The sequence below is a fragment of the Panthera leo genome, chromosome B2 (genome assembly GCF_018350215.1).
Source record: "Panthera leo isolate Ple1 chromosome B2, P.leo_Ple1_pat1.1, whole genome shotgun sequence".
Taxonomy (NCBI): Eukaryota; Metazoa; Chordata; class Mammalia; order Carnivora; family Felidae; genus Panthera; species Panthera leo.
Genome location: NC_056683.1, coordinates 38,519,009 through 38,541,748, shown reverse-complemented (window position 1 = coordinate 38,541,748; position 22,740 = coordinate 38,519,009).

Here is a 22,740-nt window from a genome sequence, read left to right as displayed (position 1 = left end):
CCTTACCTTAAGATGAGGAGTTCATTCCACACGGTGCTAACAACACAGGCTCAGGTTTATGGCCCCCCCACCCATAGCGCCCCCACCCCCAAAGTGCCCCTCAGAGTCCTGGGTGGCAGCATCAGATGCTCACAGCAGGAAGGAGATAGGAGAGAGACTCCTAGCAATTCTAGAAAATGAGGGCCAGAGGGGGGTCCTAGAAGGTTACATGGGGCACTCCCCATTTTACAGATGAGAAAACTGAGGCCACGGTCGGGGGTGGAGAGAGTGCCTTGTCCAACGTCAGAGCTGGGACTGGATCCCCTGTGTTCTGCCTTGTAGTCCCAGTGCCCTTGACACTGTGTCAGTTCATGCGTGTGAAGGCTGATACCCCTCCTCTGGGTTTTTCCCACTTGGCAGCTTGAGGAAAGCGAATCATCCCAAGTGTGTTTCAGCGCAAAGATGGTGAGACATGCTTCTTATTAACTGTAATGATCATGGTGATGACAATAGCTCTAATTCATCGAGTGCTATGTGTCAGACATGGTTGTAAGGGCTTTATATTCATTTAATCCGGTCGGGTGGGAACCGTTCTCGTCTCCCTTTACAATGAAAGGACTGAGGCACAGAGAAGTTAAGCAACCAGCCCAAGGTTTCCCAGCTGGTAAGTGCAGGAATATGGTCTTGAGCCACACAAAGTTCTAAAGCCTGCCCTTCAACCGTGTATCCACGCTGACTCCTGGGAGTGTAATTTTTCTGCATTTCCAGGCCGTAGAAGCCCAAGGAAGGGAATTGTGCTGGATTCAATTCGGTTTAACTCCATTGGTATATTTGTCGAGACGTGCTAATATGATCAGCTGGATAGCCAAAAACACTGGCAGGTTCCAAATTAAATGTATCAGGATAAAATAGGTTTCTGGATTGACCTCTCACACAAATGTGTGCATGTGTACACATATGCATACACACACACACACACACACACACACACACACACACACAGAGGGGGGAGAGAGAGAGAGAGAGAACCAAGACTATGGTCAAGCAAAGAACAGAATGAATTCAGAGAACCAGAACGCCTAATTCAAGTCCCAGCCCTGTTGCTATCCAGCTAGAGGCTGCTTGGCGGGTTCATCTGCCTGCTCTGTGAGCGATGGGGCTGCATCTATATTATTTGCCCCCAAATTTCCAGTGGTTCCCACTCAGCAAATGAATAGATTATTTCCTCACTTCGGCTTTCTAGCTGTGTGACTTTGGGTAAGTTACTCAGCCTCTCTGTTCCTCAGTTTCTCCCATCTGTAAAGTAAAGATAACGATTTTACTTACTCATGGGGCTGTCTGTTGCCAGGATTAGATAAATTGACGTGTGTAAAGTGCTTAGGGCTCCGCACAGAGTTAAATATGCACCAGTGTTAACCAGGACGGTGGTGAGTACATTGACAATCTCATTACCGTAAAATGGGCCGGCAATAGCGTTTACCTCCTAGGGTTATTCCAAGGACCAAATAAGATAGTAGCTAGCATGGAGTATGGGCTCAGCCCCCCACTCACATCACAGGTCAGGGACAGAGGAAGGAAGGGTGTGCAGAATATGGGGACACCCTACCACTCTATCCGTGAGGAAGAGGGAGGTGACAGGGTGGGCCCTGGCCTGGAGCCTGTCACGGTAGTAGCAGATGGGACATTTCTTCCCCTTGCGTCAGTTATTTCTATGACTTCCCACCCCAAAGCTGCCACTTTGCACGTGTGACCCAAACTGTCTCTTTAATTATCCCACGGAGGAGGAGAAGCCGCAAACAGGTTTAAGATATCACGGTTTGCTGCGTTGCGCTACACCCCGCATGCATGTAAACAACATCTTGTGGCATTGTCTGATAAATTAAACATCTCTCCTTCCTGGGCTCGGAGAGGAGCATCGGGTCCCCAAGAGGAGCATGGGTGACTCAGCCAGCACCTCCGCCGCTGAAGAGTTTCCCATGGTGCCCCTAGAGCTAAAAGCTTGGCGAAGGACAGAGAGTGGAAAGTGCCAACCTCAGCTCAAGCATGGTCTGTTTCCCTAGGAGCAGACAACAGGATGTGCCCAGACCAGGCTGGGATTCGTTATTGGGGAGCGGGGAGCCGAACACCTCGGCAGCCCCAGGTTCTGGGAGAGCACGCTTCTCCGCATCACACCGCCCCCAAGGCTCTGTCCCCTAGACTCTAGCCCCTCTGTCCCAGCCCATCACCAAGTCCTGACTTATCAGCTCAGCTCTGCCATCCACTGCGTGACCTTGTGACAGACACTCAACCTCCCTGGGTCTTGTTTTCCTCCTGGGCCCACAGACAATGAAGATAACCTTGTCAAAGGCAAGCAGCTGGATCACACTGTCCCCTGGGCTGTCCCATGAGCTCTAAGAGCCAAGAGCCTCTTCCCAGCCAGCCTCCAAGGAGATCTCCTGACTCGGAAAATGAGCCAAAACAAAGACATCCTGAGAACAAAGGGGAGCCAGCTTTGATGAGAAAACCCACCACCTAGATGACTATTCTTCCATCCCACTGGTAGTTAGAAATCACCCAAAAAGCTTTTTTTAAATAACCCCCCCAAATACCAACACTGGGACAATTCCCAGCATTTCTGACACAATTGTTTTGCTGGAAGCTCAGGCTTTGGCGTTTTGCAAAAGCTTCCCTTAAGGTCTAACACGCAGCCAGGATTGAGAACCACTGACCTAAATAATCCATTCCCTGTTAATTAAGAACTGAAGGTGATTTTAATTAATAAAGAAGATAAAGAAGATGGGAAGAGATTCTGGGGAACCAGACGTCTAGGTCTTTTGGCAGCCTGACCTGAGATGTTCCTCAGGGTCCAGCCCAGACAGGCTAGAAAAAGGACACCGCCCGCCCCCACCCACCTCTGATTCTTCTCCCCACTGAGTGTAGGCTGGGGCCGGGATGGAGTGTGTCCATGGGCCACCAGCGACTCCTAGGCCCCGTGCTGGGAACTGGGGAGAGCAGGCAAGGGGAGAGATGGGCTCTGCCTGGAAAGGTAAAGGAGGGAGGGCTTCTCCAGGCAGAAGGCTTGAGCTGAGGGTTGAAGGAGGCATACAAATTTGCCAGGTGGAAAGCAGAAGGAGACAGCAAGATTTCCAAGCAGGGAATGGGAAATAGCAAGCAGCTCAGTGCACGTGACCTAGGGGCTGTCCTGCTCCCTCAGCACTCATGGGGCTCTCTGTGTGGCCAGCTCCTTACCAGGCTATGCTGGTGTGGGTGGGAGGCCCGCCCACCAGAGAGCTTGGGCCCCGCCCTTCAGACTTACAGTGAGGCTGGGAGGTTCAAAGGGAATGTCAAGATGGTTCCATACAAAGGGAATTCCTAGTGAGGGCCCCTAGTTGGCCTGTATCATTAGGAAGTTGTTTGGAAGTTGAGTCTGGAGAAATGCATAGGTCAAACAAGATGCGGGTGACATCTCAGGGGACTGGGTAAGAAAAATCCCTGCTCATCTGATGATTTAGCCCCTGCCATGGCCTGGGGCAAGGACAGGACAGGGAGCCCCATGTGACTGAGGTACAAGGAGGGAGATGGCCTGAGCACAGCTGCACCAGGCCAGGCTGGGACTGGGCAGTGAGGGGTCCCCAAAACCACACTGAGTTGGTTGGACCCATTCTGAATTTGGGGCTTTGAAACAGATATTTTAGTTTTTAATCTAGTCTGGATTATCTTCATCTTTTTTTTTTTTTTACCAATCCAATTGTAAAATATAATTTTTAATCTCTTCTTATGGAGGAAGGAACCCACAAAGGCAAGCATACCTAGGGCCAAGGAAAATCACATCACCCTTGAGGCTGCCCAGTCGGCTGGGATTCTAAGTCCCCGGATGCTCGTCTGAGCCCGCCTGTAATTATCTGGGTATTTTTGGGCAAATCACCAACCCTCATGGAACCTCAGTTTCCCCTTCTATAACCCGGGAGCAGTAAACCCTTCCCAGAGGCAGCACCCCCATGGGCGCCGTCCACCTGGGTTACCTGGAGAACAGTGCCCACTGAATGTACAACAGGGCTTAAGGGCTCACGAGAGTGAAGAGTGGAGAAAATAAGAGCCATGCAACCACTTTTCTTTTTAAGTTTATTTATTTGTTTTGAGAGAGAGAGAGAGAGAGCAAGTGGGGGAGGGGCGGAGAGAGAGAATGCCAAGCAGGTGCTGCACTGGCAGTGCAGAGCCCTATGCGGGGTTCGAACTCATGAACCGTGAGATCATGACCTGAGCCGAAGTCAGATGCTTACCCGACTGAGCCTCGGTCTTAGCACTGGGGGAAGGGGATCGGGGCTCCTCACACAGCCTCACCATCCCGCTCCCTATACCTCCCATCAGATCTTCCCCTTGAAGGAAAGAGTATCTCTGAGGTTGCCAACGCTGATGAAACCCTTTGTGGGAACAGCCTGCGGCACTCTCTGTGCACCCCACCCGTGCACATCCCTGGCTCCTTCAAGACACCCACAAGTCCCGGAGACCTGGGACCCCGTTTTGTCCATTGCCAACCCACCGGCCCCAGCACACGACTCATCTTCATACAGGAGCTGGCACTGTTAGGCCACAGGCCGTGCTGGTCTGTGGTGCTGAGCCCAATCCCCTGGCTCCGACCCCATTGGGCTTACCTCCGGTTCCCTGTCCCCTGGGACACTCTGAGTCCAGCTGTCATCTCTCTGCACAACAGTGACCTGCCCTTGTTATGCTTAGGTCAGTCGGTTTCCGTGCTGGTGCTGGGGTCCCCAGCCCAGCCCAGGCCACATGCTGGCTTCTCACACACTCCGGGGGCCATGCTGACCTCTGGTGGCTCCTGTTCACTTGACTGTCCCCTCATGAAGCTCTAGTCCCCACCAAACATGAGTAAGGGCAGCTTCGGTGGGGCCGTCTCCCTCCTGCCGCAGGGGGGCTGACAGGTGCAATGTCATTTTCTTGGCAGACCCAGAAAAGCACAGGGTCTTCTAGCATTATCCTCTCAACAAGTTTGAAGAAGCAGCAGCTGGGGCCAAAAGAGCGTGTAGTGTGTTGAATGGTGGCCCTCGGAAGATAAATCCACCCACAACCTCAGAACGTGACCTTACTTGGAATGAGAATCTTGAGATGACATTAACCTGTATTGTATTTAAGCCGGGCCCTAACCCCAAGATGGGTGTCCTCATAAGAGACAAAAAAGGAAAAGATGCCAAGAAGCACAAAGACAGCCATGTGACGACCGAGGCAGAGATTGGAATGACATAGTCACAAGCTGAGGGGCTCCAGGGGTTGCAAGGAGCCAGCAGAAGCCAGATGAAGCATAAAGCCCTCAGAGGGAGCACGGCCCTACTGACATCCTGATTTCAGACTTCTGGCCCCCAGACTGTGCAAGGATCGATATCTGTCGTTTCAAGCCACCCAGTTTGTGGCAATTTGTTACAGCAGCCCCAGAAAATGAATGCAGAAGGGGCGTGCTCTCCCTGAAAGTGCCCCCTCTTCTTTTCCTGGTTTGATAGTCTCCCCTCGTTGCATCCATTCCAACCACTGGCTTGCCCCAAAACCCCATGTCTGAATTACCAACAATGGCAAGGCCATCTTGCATTTACCGAGTGCCTGCTATGTGCCAGGGACTGGGTTTTTGCAGCCCACTGAGTGTGCAGGGCAAGTGTGAGAAGCAGCATGTGACAGTGATTCAGGCCATGGAGGACCTGGATGGCCACTCTCTACTTCTGTGTCCCTGGGCGGTGGTTTAACCACTTGCTGCCTCAGTTTCCTTATCGGTAAAATGGGGATGATCATAGTAATGCCCACCTCCTGGGCCGCCGAGAGGATTACGTGGATTAACCTGTCTGACGCCCTTGGAACCACAGCCTGAACCCTGCAGGCATTGGCCGCCATCCTTTCCCCATGGCTCAGGTGAGGAAATGGAGGCTCAGGTGGAATATGTCACTTTCTCGGCACAGCTAGCAGATGGCTGGGCTGGAGTTTCATCCCAAGTTTTTCTGACTTTAAAGCTGAAGCACTTTCTAGTCTGACACACACGGTCTCCTTTCCAGGAGCTTCCCAGAGACTTGACATTTAAGCTGTGAGGAGGCATGATGTTACCTGAGATGCTTAACAGGGCTTCTCGCCCAGGGGTGGCAGCCGGGGGCCGCTTGTAAGTTCACAAGCACCGTCTTGGCCACCAGCTGGCAGAGAGCAGAGCCCCAGAGCTGGGCTGGGGCCCAGGAGATCACCATTCTTAAGGAGAAAGAAGGCAGAGGAGGAGACCCAGAGACTAGGAAAGCGAGGCGTGATCCGGCCTGGGAGAGCCAGGAGGGGGCCAGACACAGAGGCGTGGGGACTCCCTGGTGTGTGTTGTGCGTCTTCCGGTGGCGCAGGGAGGGCCTCTGTCCCAGCATCTCACCCAGTGAGACCCATTTCTGTAACAGCGCGAGAAACAGGTGCTTAAGTAGCTGTTGAACGACGCAGCCCGGAGGGAACGAGGGTGTGAACGCCGGGGTGGAAAGAGACAGGAGATCGCAGGCCAAGGAGAATCGCAGTCATGGGAAGTTGGACGCCAGTGAAAATGAGGTTTGGGGAATGACATGGTTCTTGACTGTCAGCTTGCCAGGGGACCTGAAGGTGGGGGCTGCGGCTGCAGGCGGGAGAGAGGCCTAGGGGAAAGCCGATATCATTGTGTCAAACAATGTTCAGGGTCATGATACACCAGGGGCTCCCCACTGGGTCTCCCTGGCACCACAGGCCCCAGTTTCTTACGTGATTTGTAACAACCGCAGTGTGGGAGGAGGGGCAGGTGTATACGCCTGGAAGGAAGTGCATATGTGTGCTAGGCTTTGGAGGGTCAAGGCTGTGGGTGCATCGCAGGGAAATCTGGATCTGTGTGGGGAGGGGGGGTACTTCACAGACCACTCCCAAAGGATATTTGGCAGGACCCCCCAGAATCCCTATAAGGCTAAAAATGACCACACTGGCCCCTCTGCTCCCCACAAATTTTCCCCCTTCTGTCGAGTCAGCGCTATGGCTGACATCCGGGGTCTTCCGACATCAACTCAGCCAGAAGCAGAATGAAAAGTTCAGGCAGACATTGAGTGGTTCTCATACTGCAAGAAGACGTCCCCAGATTTCCTGGTTTTCACCAAGACCCACCTGCTGGATTCCTGAGTTGGTGGACTCAACCAGTTTTGACCTAAAGACACCCAATCCACCCCTGGGGAGGAAATAAGACAAGAGAAATGGGAGGGGCTGGAAGGAGGGCAGAGGGAAGATGGGCAGAGGTGGGGAAGATTCAGGTTTTTTCATAGCACAACCCGAATTTCTTTCTCTCCTGTGCACACACACACGGAAACTTATCTCTTTTTTTTTTTTTTTCAAAAATTTTAAGTTTATTTATTTATTTTTGAGGAAAAGAGAGAGAGTGCAAGTGGGGTAGAGGCAGAGAGAGAGAGAGGGAGAGAGAGACAATCTCAAGCAGGTTCCGCGCTGTCAGCACAGAGCCCGACGTGGGGCTTGATCTCACCAACCACAAGATCATGACCTGAGCCGAAATCGAGAGTCAGATGCTTAACTGACTTTATCAAGCCCCCACATGTGGGGTGGGGGCATCTGTTTGTCCAAGTTATTGAGCCCCTGTGACCACACCCACCAGCACATGAGATGCCTGGGGGCAACCGGGGTCACTAAGTGCACAACTAGGTCTCACGGTTTCTGGGCACTCGGTCATCGTCCTAAGAGGCTTGCCTTGCAGGAATGAGGTTCTGTTCACCTTCTTCCTTCAGGCAAGTATATTCTGGCTGCGGGTGTGGGACAAGACATAATACAGAGCACATCGCTCTCAGTGTAAGCAGTAATGGAATCCTTGGGTCCGTCTGGAGGACGGCCCCCCGCCAGCCTGGGTGGCAGTTCCGGCTGTGGTACCGGAAAGAGCGAGTCCGAACAGTAATGACTGTAGCAAGCACTTAACCTATTACCTGCAGTATTAACTCATTCCATCTCTGCAGCAGCCCAAGGAAGGGGGGACTGTTATCTTCATCCCCATTTCACAGCAGGGGGCTTCAGGGAGCTGTCCCCACCCACACTGCTCACCAATGACAGAGCAGGGATTTGAACCAGGGCCAACTGACCCCCTGTCTGTGCTCTTGACTCTATACACAGCACTCCTCACAGCGTCTTAGGGAGAGATTTTAGCAGTCGGAGTAATACATCCTTTACAGAGCATTCCATGACAGCATCCCTGAATCCTGGTGGCCTGGCCCTCACTTGAATATATCCAATGATGGGTGGCTCATTACTTTGCCAGGAGTCCATTTTTCAACAGCTTGGGTTTTTGTAAAAGTCGTTTGGATGTTGAGCCCCCAACTTGCCTCCCTGTACCCTGCTTCCCTGGCTCCATTTCTGGAGCCACTGAAAACAAGTCCATTCCTTCTGCCTGATAACCCTCAGGTATTTATTTGTAGGCCAGCCCCATCCTCGGCACTGCAGACTTGGATTGCACAAGCATGGGGTCCCCTAGCCCCCACGTCCTACCTCCTTGCTTGTCATAAGCTCCCACACCCCTTTCCTGTCAGGCCCAGACCTACTGGACACGCTCTCCTTTGCCAACATGCTGTCTTTAGGCTTGGAGGCTCGGAGACACCCTGCTGTGGCCCCGCCTCTCCTGGTCTTTGGCCTCATGGGTAGGGTGAGGGGCTGGCTCCAGAGCTCTGACATTTTTCCAGCTCTGACATTCCCGTTTGTATCTGGGGTGCAGCGCCACCTGCCTCTGTCCTGTCCCTGGTCCCTCGTGATCCACTTCTGCCCCCGGTGCCCTCCTGGAGGTGGGCCCCAGGCCCACCAGAGCGGAACAGCGAGAGCAACAGCAGATGCTGCAGGGGCCGAGGCCAGAGGAGGCCGCAGGTGCTGAGTCTTGGGGAGTAGGGATGGGGTGGGAGAATCACAGCCCCCCCTCCCCAGCTGCTGGCTGCCTGGCCTTCTGAATTTCTCGACTTCTTTCTCCCTCCCTCCCTCAGGGAATCCCTCTAAGCTGCAGACAGGAAACAGCCTCTTAAGTTGTTATTAACTGGGAAACATTGGCACCATTTCACTGTTGGTCTCCGTTATGTCGCATGGGAGAGGGGGAGGGAGGACATTGTGTTTCCTTAGATGTGCCACCCCAAGCCTCCATGCCCCGGGGACCAAGGGCTGGGGCAGGGAAGTCCCAGGTGAGGTCCTGCAGGGAAGATGGGTGGGTGGGGGGTGTGTATGTGTGACAGGTGAGGAAACGGAGACCCAGACAAAGGCTTCAGGTATCCACGGGCCTGCGATCACCCTGTTTGATGGTCTAGAAAGAAAACTCTGCCAGCTGTGGGGACATCTCTGGTGAGAATTCAGAAGGAAGGGACAGGCTTTGGGGTTCCCAGTCTGTCAGGCAGGTGGATGCCGCAGCTGGCAGGGGCCCAGCTGCAAGTGGGTGACTAACCGCCAGCGCTGACCGAGGGACTCGGTCGCCCCGACCACTACAGGGCAGGGAGCAGTGCCACCCTGAGTCCATAGAGCAAGGGGCGAGAGCAGGGTGCTACTGAGAGCTTCATCCGTAGGGAGCAGCTGGGAGCCATGGCAGGGCACCGGAAGAGATCCCCCCCACCCCCACCTCCAGTCTCCTGTGGGCGCCTCCCATTGACCAAACCCGAGAAAGCCACTGGGAAGGGGAGTCCAAGAAACGCCGGGGCCAGAGCAGGGCAAAGAACAGGTTGCAGAGAGGGTGCCCTCACGGAGAGTGAGCAGCAGGAACACCAAGGTGATGATCGTGTTGGCTTCCTGGGACGGCTGTGACAAATGACCGCACACGGGGGCTGCCAACAACAGGAGTCTGCCCTCAACAGTTCTGGAGGCCAGAGGACTGAGTTCCAGGTGCTGCTGTGGCCGGCTCTCCTTCCCTCCCTCTGCTGGCTCATGGCTGAGGAACTCTACTCTCTGCCTCTGCCTTCATGTACCTTCTCCTTGGGTCTCTTCTAAGGACACTAACTGTTGGGTTTCGGGCCCACCTGGCTAATCCAGACTGGTTCCATCACCTTAACTGAATTACATCCCCAAAGACCCTTTTTCCAAATAAGACCACATTCACCGGTTCTGGGGATTAGGACAGGGATGGATCTTTTTTTGGGGTGGGGGGGCACCCTTCCACCCACTATAATGGTTATCCAGGTAAGCGTCTGTCCCTCTTCTAGGTCACCTACACATGTCACTTCAGTGCACTTCAAAGTTGGCCTGGAAGGAAGAAAGGGCCAACACTGGGTCCATTTTACAGAGGAAGCCAGAGAGGAGAAAAGATGCCTCAGAAAGGGCGGGGTGTATCTCTCCTGCCGCACCCCTCCCCCACCATACACAGTGCTTCTCAGCACTGGGCCTACTCCCTTTGCTGGTGTTGTTTTCACTGGATAGTTTTTCCCTCTTTGGACTTCAGGCGCCCAGACCTGGTTCTCCTGTTTCAATGGTCTTAATGTGACCCACTTTTATTTGGATATTTCATTTTCTTTAGTAACAGAATAAGTATGCACAGAACCACCACCCCCAAAAAACAGCTTGACTGTCACCCACATCTGAGTTCGATCCCACCCCATCCCACACCCCTGCTCCCCAAATCCGAACCTGCCTTCCCTCCCCTCTGCCGCATCCCATCCAGGCCACCTCTCCGTTTGGACCACCACTGGGCTTCCCCTCAGCTCTGGGAATGGGCAGGCATCCCTTGAGCCTCCAGATTCCTATAAATTTGATCATCTGGGGAACTTAATTGCCCCAGAGATCCTGAAGCTGTCATGTCAGATCTAGGTCAAATCATAGGTGGGTCAGGAGAGCCCAGGTGTTTTTGGTCAGACATCTCTCTAGTCCCTCCGACTCATTAATGTCTTATGTTGGGTTCCTCCAGAAACAAACGAAAGCGAGGATCTGAAGTAGGTAGTTTATTTGGGGGTGACCTTAGGAAGCACTGGTAGAGAAGCGGGGAAGTGAGAACAGGAACCAGCAGAAGCCATTCTGACTCCCCCTTTGCCATGTAACCTGATGTATTCCCAGAGGGTTAGGGTGCAGATACGCTGGGATACTAATCCACCAGCTCCCATCCAAGATTGGTTACAAGGGGAGGTAATTTCTCAGCGTTTCCGGTCTGCCCACTTGAGCCCAGTGAGTTCCTGTGCCCAGAGAAAGCCATTAGGCAGAGTCGCAGATGCTTGGAGCAGGAAGCCATCAGTATGCGTAGAGGTGCTGAGCACTGAGGGATATGGGCAGCTCACCAGTGGGGTCTGCTGCAATTAATTAATCTATTTATTCATCAGAAATTGAATGTCTGGTTAGACCGGGTCTTTACCAGGTCCTGGTGAGAGAGTGATGAAATAGACACTAGTCCTTGCTCTGAAGGCTCTCATAGTCTAGAGGAGGAAACAGAGGCGTGTGAAATCATTATAATGCAGTGTTGTTAAGTGCAGCAGTAGAGACCTGAGCTGGGAGTTTACACAGTCTGGAGTGGGCAGTGTAAAGCCCAAGTTAACATTGGAGGATGTTTAGGAGTTGGCTAGATGACAAGGGCAGGCCACTGTTCTGGACAGAGGATATGGTGTGAGCAAATAAACACACCTGGGCAAGAAATGGTGTGATGCATGCAGGGAGCGTGGAGTGGAATAAGTAGCCTGGCTTCAAACCCTGGGCGGGGAAGGGTAGAGGTGCCTCTGCACAGCTAGGCAGGGGCGTGGGCCTGGGGCACTAGCACCCACGAGAAGCCACCTCCTCTTCTGTCCTCGGGCCAAGCCAGGGTTAACACTCATGACTTAGGCCCTGTTTTTTCTCTTCACTGGCAAATGAAATCATTTCTTAGCTTTAGCCGAGGTGCCCTCCGCGCTTTATAGTAATTATTGCTCGATCAGTAAATGGAAAGGTTTTAATTTCGCAAGGGTATGTGCAAACTGCACGTTTTGCATTTACTCAGGCTTAATCAATACTGGAACAGGATTAAGAGGCCCCAGCAAGTCTTGTGATCCTACCTAAGCTAATAAAAAACGAGCCTACATAGCTACGGACAAGACTTTAGCTAATGTACTGGTAGATAGCTGGTGACCACATTTTTCTGTCTTGTATCAAATTGTCGCTAGTTTATTCAGGTATTGACTAAAAGAGTGTGTTTCTTAGAGGCAGGGACAGTCTATCATTGTTACTGTAGTTTAAGATTTTGTGTCATCTTCTTTCCAGTCACCCAGTTACATTACATCTCGATCTCAAGCCTGATCATCAGCAGTCTCCATCTGCTCTCTTGCTTTGTTTTTCTCCCTCCTCCTATTATACTCTTTTTTTTTTTTTATTTATCTCATTCGTTCTGTCTTTCCAAACTAGAATGTGGACTCTGTGAAGGCATCATCATTGATGCTCATTGTCTTTTTGTCTCGATCATTTGCGGCTGTGTTCCCAGAGCCTAGAACAGTGCCTGGCACAGGTTAGAAGTTCAATGAATTATTTGCTATTGAAAGGAATGCAATCACCTGGTACAGTTGTTGTACACACGGTATGTGCAGTTTCTAACGTCACTTTTTGGCTCTAAAATGCTGTGTTTCCATATGCTTGGTATATAGTGTATGCTTCCTTGAATGCCTGGCTGGCTGATTAAACAAATGGCCGAATCAAGTGTTACATTACAATGATGGAAAACGATGTCGTTGTTCCCTCCACCAGCCTCCCACAGACTCAGCTGGACAGAAGGAAGGAGGCGTGGAGAGCAAGCATATATTCTCTGCCCTATCTCTCCAGCACATGGCCAATTTTTAAAATAGCATTTAATGGCCATTGCATAAAGATGTCACTGCATCAGCGCTGGCCCCAAGCGGCTGGGAGACTGCGCAGCCCCCTCTTCTTTCTGTGGCGATCTCTCCAAGGGACCACAGAGTGGGGGTGTTTCCTGGCCCAGCTCACCTGCTTCATTTGTAACCCAACTCCCTGGATAGGGTGTTCTGCTAAACACACCGTCTCCCTTATCTGCCTCTCCTATGGTAATGCTCTTGCTACACAAGCCAGACAATTAGAGGTAATTGGGATAATCGGCATTTATTATGGCAATTTGCATTTCTACAGCAGGCAGCACAGAACTTACCACCCGGCTGGGGAGTGCGCTTTTTTGGATCAAGGCTGAATTCAGCTCTTCATCCTAAAGCACATTTTAGAACCCACAGGATTTGTCCCTTCTTTGCTCACTGGAGGTCCTTAGGACTGCATTAGATGGGAGTCTCACCAACCAATCAGAAGGGAGCATACAAATTAGGGTCTGGAAATTAGGGAAGCCTCCTTCTGTCTCCCGGGAGAAGAGTGTACCTGCTCCAAGGAGCACTTGGGTCTGTGGCCAGACCCCTGGTGACTGATTTTTCGCTACATTGACCAGATGTTTGACTTAATTGACAGAATTGTTTCACTGTCTCAGCCGAGTAACTCAAAGCTCATGCCTGCTGGTGGTAGGAGCCCTCAGCACAGGAGCCCCTGTGAGGAAACAGCTCCACACAGGAGCCCACATGGGCTTCTGTACTGGCCCCTGTGCTTGTCTGCAGCCACCTTCTCTTGTGCCCAGCGTGGACACTTCCCTCACGCCCAGCTTCATGGGCCCCTGCTCGTCCCTCTCATGAACGAGGGCAGCGTTGTGTCGTGATTCTAACTGTAGCTTCCAAGGTTGGAGTCTCTTCTCCAGCTGTTAGCTGGGTGACCACAAGCAAGTTACTTAACCTCTCTGTGCTGCAGTTTCTCATCATCAAAGTGGAGATCATAATAGTACCTTGACTTGTAGGGTTGACAGGAGAATCAAGATCATGTATGTGAGGGGCGCCTGGGTGGCTCAGTTGGTTGGACATTTGACTTCGGCTCAAGTCATGATCTCATGGTTCGTGAGTTCGAGCCCTGCGTCGGGCTCTGTGCTGACAGCTCAGAGACCGGAGCCTGCTTCTGATTCTGTGTCTCCCTCTCTCTCTTCCCCTCCCCCACTTGCGCTCTGTCTCTCAAAAATGAATAAACATTTAAAAAAACTGTTTAAAAGAAAAGATCATGTATGTGAGTCCTCTTGCAGAGTGCCCGAGACAAGTGTTGAGATAATCTAGTGAAAAGGTCCCCTCTCCAGCCACTGCACACGCCTTATTCTGCATTTTCACCAACCCATCTACACATTACAAAGTGCCAAGTGTCCCCAGAGAAGCACAGAGAAAAGTGCTTAGGGAGTTTGGAGAAGGGAGCAATCGATCTGGCCAGGGGCGTGTGCAGGCTTTTTGAGGGGAAAGAGGTGGCATTAGTTCTGGGCCCTGAAAAATGGAGAAGACAGAGACACCTGCCGAGACAAAGTGGAAGACATTAGGAAACAGGAAAAAGTGGGATGTGCATGAAGAGAAGTTCATTACAAAGGGCACAGGTTTGTGTCTGTACCCGAAATATCCCTATTTATAGAAAAAAGACCATGTTTACAATTTAACCACAACTGACAAGGGAGTGACATCACACACAGCCTCCTGGAGTCTCTTGCTCTATTTCATCTCACCCTGGGCAGGGAGACCCAGGGAACCTGTCACCCCCTATAATGGCAGCTCCTCGGGTCCAAGACTTTACTCCTATGACAGCCCCATCACAGAGTTTGTCCACTTGGTTAAGAATGTGGTGGCCAAGGAGCAGAGACAATTTCCTTGGATTGCTGGGGAAAATGAGGATAGTTAGATGGTGGGGCCCACAGATCGCTAGACCCTTCAGAGTCCCCCTACCTGCCTACCTAGGAGAGGGACCTGGCTTTCCTTCTACCCGGGCTCACAAACGAGAAAGATTGATTTTGTTGTTGTGGGTCCTGTGGGTTCTTGGAGAGCAGGTGGGAAATAAAGTAAAACATTTGCTGCACCTTCTTTTTATCCAGTGTATTAGTTAGGATATAGGTAAAATTGCTGTAACAGAGTCCCCAAAGAGAGTGGCTTAAAGAACAGGGAAGTGTATTATACTTTCACACAATGTGCTAGCTGGTTCAGGCTGGTGGGGCAGCTGTGATTGACAAAGTCATTCAGACCCGGGTTCCTTCTGTCTTGTGGCTCATTCTCCCCATGGGTGTGGTACTCACCTGCATAGTGATAGCTGTGTAGAGGGCACATTTGCTTTCTAATATATGAGAATCGGAATGAGGAGCATGATCCCTTTTTAAAGCCCTTTAAAGACAGGGATGTAGAAGTTGCACTTGTCATTTCTGTACCCTTTTCTTTGGAGAACACAAGGTCGCATTGTCACACCTAACCCTATGAAGGGCTGGGAAACACAGTCTCTGGCCGGTACCTTGTGCCGAGTAAAAGCCTTGCGGGAAAGATGGGGTCTGTCAGCATAAAGAAGCAGGGTGCTTAGTGTTTCTGTTCAATCTGGCTGTTGGGCGAATAGAAGAAGTTGGGAGTTATTTCACATGGCTCTGGACCATCACCTACCAGTGGAGCCAGGACTTGCAACCCAATATGTAGCTTGCTGTGGACCTCTCTGAGCTGAGCTCGAAAGAGAACATGGGTTGCTGAGCCCTTTGGGCTTCTGCCACTCCTAAACAGTACCTCTTTTCGTGAGAATGTCCACTGTCCAACCCCCACCCCCTTGCCCTCTCATGCCCAAGAGTCATCCCTGCTTGCATGGAAAAACAGCATCAGGTGACAATGAAGCCTCCATTCTGGGAAAGTGCCAGCCCATTTTCTGATCTAACCTGACACGTGTTCATGTTTGTAAAACAGTTGTCTGTAGTTTCATCCATTCCTCACATATACCCTAGGATGAAAGCTGGACAGGTTTTCCCCCACATGTGATTAAAGAGAAGACAGGCTCAGAGCAGTTAAGGGATTTATTAGTTAGTCCAAGCTAGTTACACTTTAGTAACAAGCAGCCCCAGTCTCCGTACCTCAGCACAACAAAGGTTTACCTCTCATCCTCACAAAATCCATGGGGGGCCTGAGTGACTCTTCAGAATGACCATCCTCCATGTGGACCATAAAGATCCAGGCCTCTAATGGTTCTGTCTTCCTATAGTCTCACCGTCTAAAACACACAGCCTCCTTGGGACTCATGGCCAGGGAAGAGAGACACCGGATAATCGTGTCTGACAGTGACACACTTTGTCTGCTTATATTCCAGAGTTCACCTGATAGGGAGTGGTGTTATCATCTTGACTACTGATACCATTGGCTATTATGGCTTTGACAGCTGTGGCTAATTATAGATCCTTGCTGGCTTGAGGTGTCAGCAGGATCATGGGAGCAAATAAATGGCATGGTTGACCCAGGATGTGGTCTTCCTTGGACCTGTGATGTTGACCAGCTATGACTCTGCCCTTGAGAATAGCTGCTACCATAAATGGTAAATAGGCTGTCCTGTACTGTCTGACATGTACTGACATTACATAGGAGTTCTGGTCTGTGCCCTGCCTTCTGTTTCCAGAAGACTTTCACTGAAGACTTCCCAGAAGACTGGACCCTTTGGAAGTCTTCTCAGAGTTTTTATCAATGTGTTCAGCCTTTTTCCTGTGCTTCTGTTTCTCCTTATGTAGGAGGGAAAATAATGATGATCTCTATGGTGATTTGAGGTGTACATAATATTGTTTTCACTGGGAGAGGTACCCTTGGAAATGACAAAATGAAAGAGTGATTGTCCTTGGAAGGCTGTCTACCGGCAGCCTGTGGAGTTACTAATTTTTAGTATGGAAAGAATCAGTGATATGTCTCATCATCTGTCTGCAGCCAGAGCAGCCCAGGCCCAAGGGCGCATCCCAAAAATGCCTTCCTCTTGTACTTTGGGTTCTCCTACAAGGGGCCTCTTGCCTCCCCTGGTCACTTAAGAGCTGCACATGTGACTGGGGAGTGGAAAAGAGCCTGTATGTTTTGAACAAGGTGACGTTCACAAAAGCATTCTGCTTGGCACTCTGGCTCCTTCTCATAATTGTCAGGAAACCAGGATCAACATTGCACCACTGAATTCTGGTAATGAAATGTCTGGTCTCCCCAACACAGGCCTCGTGGCTGGTCCAGAGAGATGCTCATTAAGTGAAAAGGCTGATAATTCAATCACTGCAGGGCCAGACATAAGCAGAGGATGCTTCTTCCTTGGGGAAGAACATGACTTGCTCTTCCCCTGAGTTTTCTACCACCTACTGACTCCCCCAACCCCAAGCTGAGGCTGGTTTAGCCTCTTAGGTAAGTCACATAATGTAGGTCTCAGGAATTAGAACTTGTGCAGGAAGAGCATATCTGGAAATCTCCAACCTCCCTTCATGAAGCAGATACAGTCAGACAAGTAATGGTCTGAGATTCAGTGAGGCCTTATTTCTCACCAGCTTCTAGAATGGGGGTTCAACTTTGGGGGAAGTCGCCTTCACCTTAGAGAATCTGATGAAAGCTGTGGATGCTCTTCCCAGAAAAATGCATGGTCACACAAAATTCAGCACACACTTTGAATAAGTTCACAGGTCCCAGAAACCCTTCCTGTGCTAGATTATGTCACATGTATCTGGTTCCCTCGGGGGCACTTCCCTCTTGTTTAGAGGGAGCAATGATAGTAAAGCTAAGAGTAATGTGGGTGGACATGCCTTGATGCTATCTTTGAGGTGCATAGGACCTTCAACTCACATCTATGCACGTCTAAATGTTGTGCATCCTTCAGGCCTCATAGCAAAGCCTCTGAAATTCTTCCCTGGTTATCTTTCCTCATCCATTTTCTGAGAACCGAAAGAACACAGCACCCCTAATGATGATGGCCATTTTCTTCTTACATTAGATCTTTATACACCTTCTGTGCTCTCTAAAGACCATTCCCAGGAGTTGGGGACCAGCCATATTTGTTTCATTGCTGGGTGTCCCTTAGCACCTACTGCAGTATTTTATACAGAGTGAGTGCTCAGTAAATACTCTCTGGATGAATGGATGGATGATGAATGAGTGTCCTCACTTGGGGATTGCCCAGTCCGCCTGCAGTGGGATGCAGCTGGACATTGACAAACACCACCCACTGGGCCTTCCTTGCAGGCTTCTGACACAGTTGCATATCCCAAGCACACATATTCGGGGACACAGACGAGTCTGTCCCCATGAGGAAATGCCCCTCCCTCCCTTGCAATATGCTCAGGGGCCTTTGACATTTAACTCCAGTGCAATTTGTTTCTTTTCACCCGAGTTGAAAATACCAACAAATGTCACCCGCCTTCGCTCCTCTCTCCTGACATGTGACTTTGATGGGCCAGGAGCTTGCAACACTAATGAGCATCTCGGGTGTCCAGGAACTAGCAGGGGGATGCAGGGCTCTTGGTAGGTAAGAGGCTGGTGTGGAGATGGTTCCCACCTGAGAAGGGTGAGCACAGAGTTAGGGATGGGGGCATTGATGTGTGCAGAGATGGGTGGTGGGACAAGGAGGTAGAAGAGGACAGTCCTTCCTTCTCCCAGCTCCATTGAAGGGAAAGATGACTTAAAAAGAAAACCTGCAGGGAGTCCAGGGCTATGTGGTGGCACCATGGTACCCAGGTTCCTTCTAGTTTCTTGTTTTGTATCCTCAACAAAATAATCCAACTGCTGGATCAAGATAGGTACTCAGGTCTGTCTGTGCATCTACTTTCCAGTTGTTAGGAAAGAGAGAAGTGTAAAGAAGGGTATGCCTTTTCTTTAAGGAAACCTCTACAATACCGCCTATTGGTTTATTTACAGCCCATTGGCTAGAACTTGGTCATGTGACCACACCTAGGTACAAGGGAGGCTGGGAAATGTAGTCTTTATTTTGCATGGCCTCTAAGGCAAATAAGACTTGGGGCTTCTTACTGGGGAAGAAGGAGAGAATGGATATTAGAGGACACCCAGGAGTCTCTGTACTGTCACTCCTTGGAGGAAGAGCACAGCACTGGGCATCAAGGAAGACCTGGTTGATTTGATTGCCCTCCCAGCTGTCCAACTGGACTTTCCCATTACCTCTCTGGAGGGGAGCACTTGCTTGCTGAGCTCACTAAACCCCAGGGGTTGTGGAGAGACAAGAACTTCACTGCCTGAGCCAAGCCCTGATCCTGTTTCTTCCATTGATAGCAGAAAATTGTGAGCCCCTACCCCAAATCAGTAAGCCCCCTGAATCCCGAGGCCATGTGATTATTGTGAATAAGAGGAGGCATTCACACACCAGTGTGAAGGACACTGCCCAGGGGCACCCAGCCCCCTGGTGTCTCACCTGCTTATGCTCTAACCCTGGGAGCACCCTGACCTTAGACATGTCAGGGTGGGGCCTCCTCACCCTGAAACTCTGGGGTGAGCTCCCCATTCCCTGTCCGTGGAATGCTCGACAATAAAGTGACTCTGAGTGATGTTTGACTAGAGCCTTCTGTATGTTTCATTGGTTGACTCTCCTGGAGAACATATGTGGTCAGTTCTAAAGTCCCAAGACTGATGACGCCCACAAAGCTCTCTGAGGGCCCAGAGGGACCACTGAACACCCCTCCGAGCCTCATGTGCCTCATCTGTAACATAAGGGTATTTACCACACTCCCCACAAGGTGTGAGTGGAAGGGTGAGAGGTTAAAGCATAAAATGGTTAGCAGGTAGTTAACAGTGGACAAATGTTCACCATGAGATGGTGATGATTCCATCTACATTTGAAGAGCCAGAATTACTGAAGCCAATTGCAAGGTGTTTAGCCTACAAAGTTCACAGAAGAAGAGAGGTTTGGGGGCAAGCTTTTAAAATGTTCTTGAAACCTAGTTCCCCCATTTAGTGGAGGTAGAAGACAGGACCACACACTGATAGCTGTGCCTATGGTGAGGCAAAAGGCAGCCAAGTTTGGAGGAAGAAGAGAGACTGGGGTGAGGCTCACTCCTGAGTCTGTGCCCAACATCATTATAACACAGCACCTTTAAAGCTAATGAGTGCCCATCTTTACACAGGAGAAGCTGAGCCACAGGGTGGGAATGTGCTTAGCCTGAAGTTAATGAGAAGTTCAGTGGGGGGGGGATTTGCCCCTTGCAAAGAGGAAGTATAAATAGAGTGTTCCTGAAGAAGTACTCTCATGGTGAAGAAACAGAAGACTTTGTTACCAAGGACCCCCAGTCTGAGGGGAGACAGCTCTGTCTTCAAGGAGCATCAGGGGAGACACAACCCTGTTGCAGGGACTCCAGTCTGAGGGGGGGAGACACAGCCCTGCCTTCAGGGAGACCCAGTCTGAGGGGGGAGACATAGCCCTGCCCTCAGGGAGCCCCAGTCTGAGGGGGAGACGCAGCCCTGCCCTCAGGGAGCCCCAGTCTGAGGGGGAGACACAGCCTTGCCCTCAGGGAGCCCCAGTCTGAGGGGAGAGACACAGCCCTGCCCTCAGGAAGCCATAGTCTGAAGGAGGAGACATGGCCCTACCCGCAGGGAGCCCCATTCTGAGGGGGAGACACAGCCCTGCCCTCAGGGAGCCACAGTCTGAGGGAGAGACACAGCCCTGCCCTCAGGGAGTCCAGTCTGAGGGGGGAGACGCAGCCCTGCCCTCAGGAAGCCATAGTCTGAAGGAGGAGACATGGCCCTACCCGCAGGGAGCCACAGTCTGAGGGGGAGACACAGCCCTGCCCTCAGGGAGTCCAGTCTGAGGGGGGAGACACAGCCCTGCCCTCAGGAAGCCATAGTCTGAAGGAGGAGACATGGCCCTGCCCTAAGGGAGCCCCAGTCTGAGGGGAAGACACAGCCCTGCCCTCAGCAAACCCCAGTCTGAGGGGGCAGACACAGCCTTGTCCTCGGGGAGCCCCAGTCTGAGGAGGGAGACACAGCCCTGCCCTCAGAGAGCCCCAGTCTGAGGGGGGAGACACAGCCCTGCCTTCAGGGAGCCCCAGTCTGAGGGGGGAGACACAGCCCTGTCCTCAGGGAGCCCCAGTCTGAGGGGGAGACACAGCCCTGCCCTCAGGAAGCCATAGTCTGAAGGAGGAGACATGGCCCTACCCACAGGGAGCCCCATTCTGAGGAGGAGACACAGCCCTGCCCTCAGGGAGTCCAGTCTGAGGGGGGAGACACAGCCCTGCCCTCAGGAAGCCATAGTCTGAAGGAGGAGACATGGCCCTACCCTCAGGGAGCCCCAGTCTGAGGGGAGACACAGCCTTGCCCTCAGGGAGCCATAGTCTGAAGGAGGAGACATGGCCCTACCCTCAGGGAGCCCCAGTCTGAGGGGAGACACAGCCCTGCCCTCAGGGAGCCCAGTCTGAGGGGGGAGACACAGCCCTGACCTCAGGGAGCCCCAGTCTGAGGAGGAGACACAGCCCTGCCCTCAGGGAACCCCAGTCTGAGGGGGAGACACAGCCCTGCCCTCAGGGAACCCCAGTCTGAGGGGGAGACACAGCCCTGCCCTCAGGGAGCCCCAGTCTGAGGAGGGAGACACAGCCCTGCCCTCAGGGAACCCCAGTCTGAGGGGGAGACACAGCCCTGCCCTCAGGGAACCCCAGTCTGAGGGGGAGACACAGCCCTGCCCTCAGGGAACCCCAGTCTGAGGGGGAGACACAGCCCTGCCCTCAGGGAGCCCCAGTCTGAAGGGGGAGACACAACCTTGTCCTCAGGGAGCCATAGTCTGAGGGAAAAGACACATCCCTATCCTCAGGGAGCTCCAATCTTAGGAGGGAGACACAGCCCTTCCCTCAGGGAGCCCTAGTCTGAGGGGAGACACAGCCCTGCCCTCAGGGAGCCCCAGTCTGAGGGGGAGACACAGCTCTGCCCTCAGGGAGCCCCAGTCTGAGGGGGAGACACAGTCCTGCCCTCAGAGAGACCCAGTCTGAGTGGGGAGACACAGCCCTGCCCTCAGCAAACCCCAGTCTGAGGGGGGAGACACAGCCCTGCCTCAAGGACCCCAGTCTGAGGGGAGACACAGCTCTGCCCTCAGGGAGCCATAGTCTGAAGGAGGAGACACAGCCCTGCCCTCAGGGAGCCCCAGTGTGAGGGCAGACACAGCCGTGCCTCAGGGAGCCCCAGTCTGAGAAGAGAGGCACAGCCCTGTCCTCAGGGAGTCTCAGTCTGAGGGGGAGACACAGCTCTGCTTTTCTGTGAGTTTGAGTTTGGGGAGGTAGGCAGGGCCGATTTTGCGTCTATCATCTGTCAGCTGCCCCCTACACCTCTCCCTCTTCCCTCATGGCTGGGTCTATCTGGCCTTTAATAGATTGCAGTCTCCTAGAGAACAGAGAGGAACTATTTATTCAGACTCTGTATGGAGCCCAGCACAGCAGGTGCTCAATAAATATTTATAGGTGCTAATGATTTTGCCCACTAAATACACATAACCTAAGTGACAGAAGTGTAATGAGCGTAGCACACAGCAGCTGTGCCAGCGGCCATTGGTAGTAAGAAGCAGGGTAGAGAAGGAGTTTACTAACAAACTGGAAGCGATCAGAGAGAGGGAGTGGAGGGTCCTCCTTTTCTGTGGACGGCACAGCGAGTGAGCAGAAAATACTCCCAGTACAAAAAAAATAAATAAAATAAAATAAAAATCTCAGCCTCTTCTCTGGGCCTAGAGGCATCCTATGCCCAAACTACCCCCAAGCCTGACCCTGGAATGGGAGCAGCCAGTTTGGAGGAAGATTTCAAGCATTGCTTCCTGACCCCAGCTTTACTTGCATTAACTTCTACACACGTGACCTACAACAACAGAATTTCTTCCACTAGTGGCAGAGATCCCTGGGTGTGCAGAATTCTAGAATATGTTTTACGTTCTAGCTTTCTATTTCAGTGGCAATCCCAAATCCATTCTTTACCAAAGATGCTTTTGAGAACAGCCAGTTGTGACTTAAAGACAGTCACAGAATAAGAATCATAATGGGTG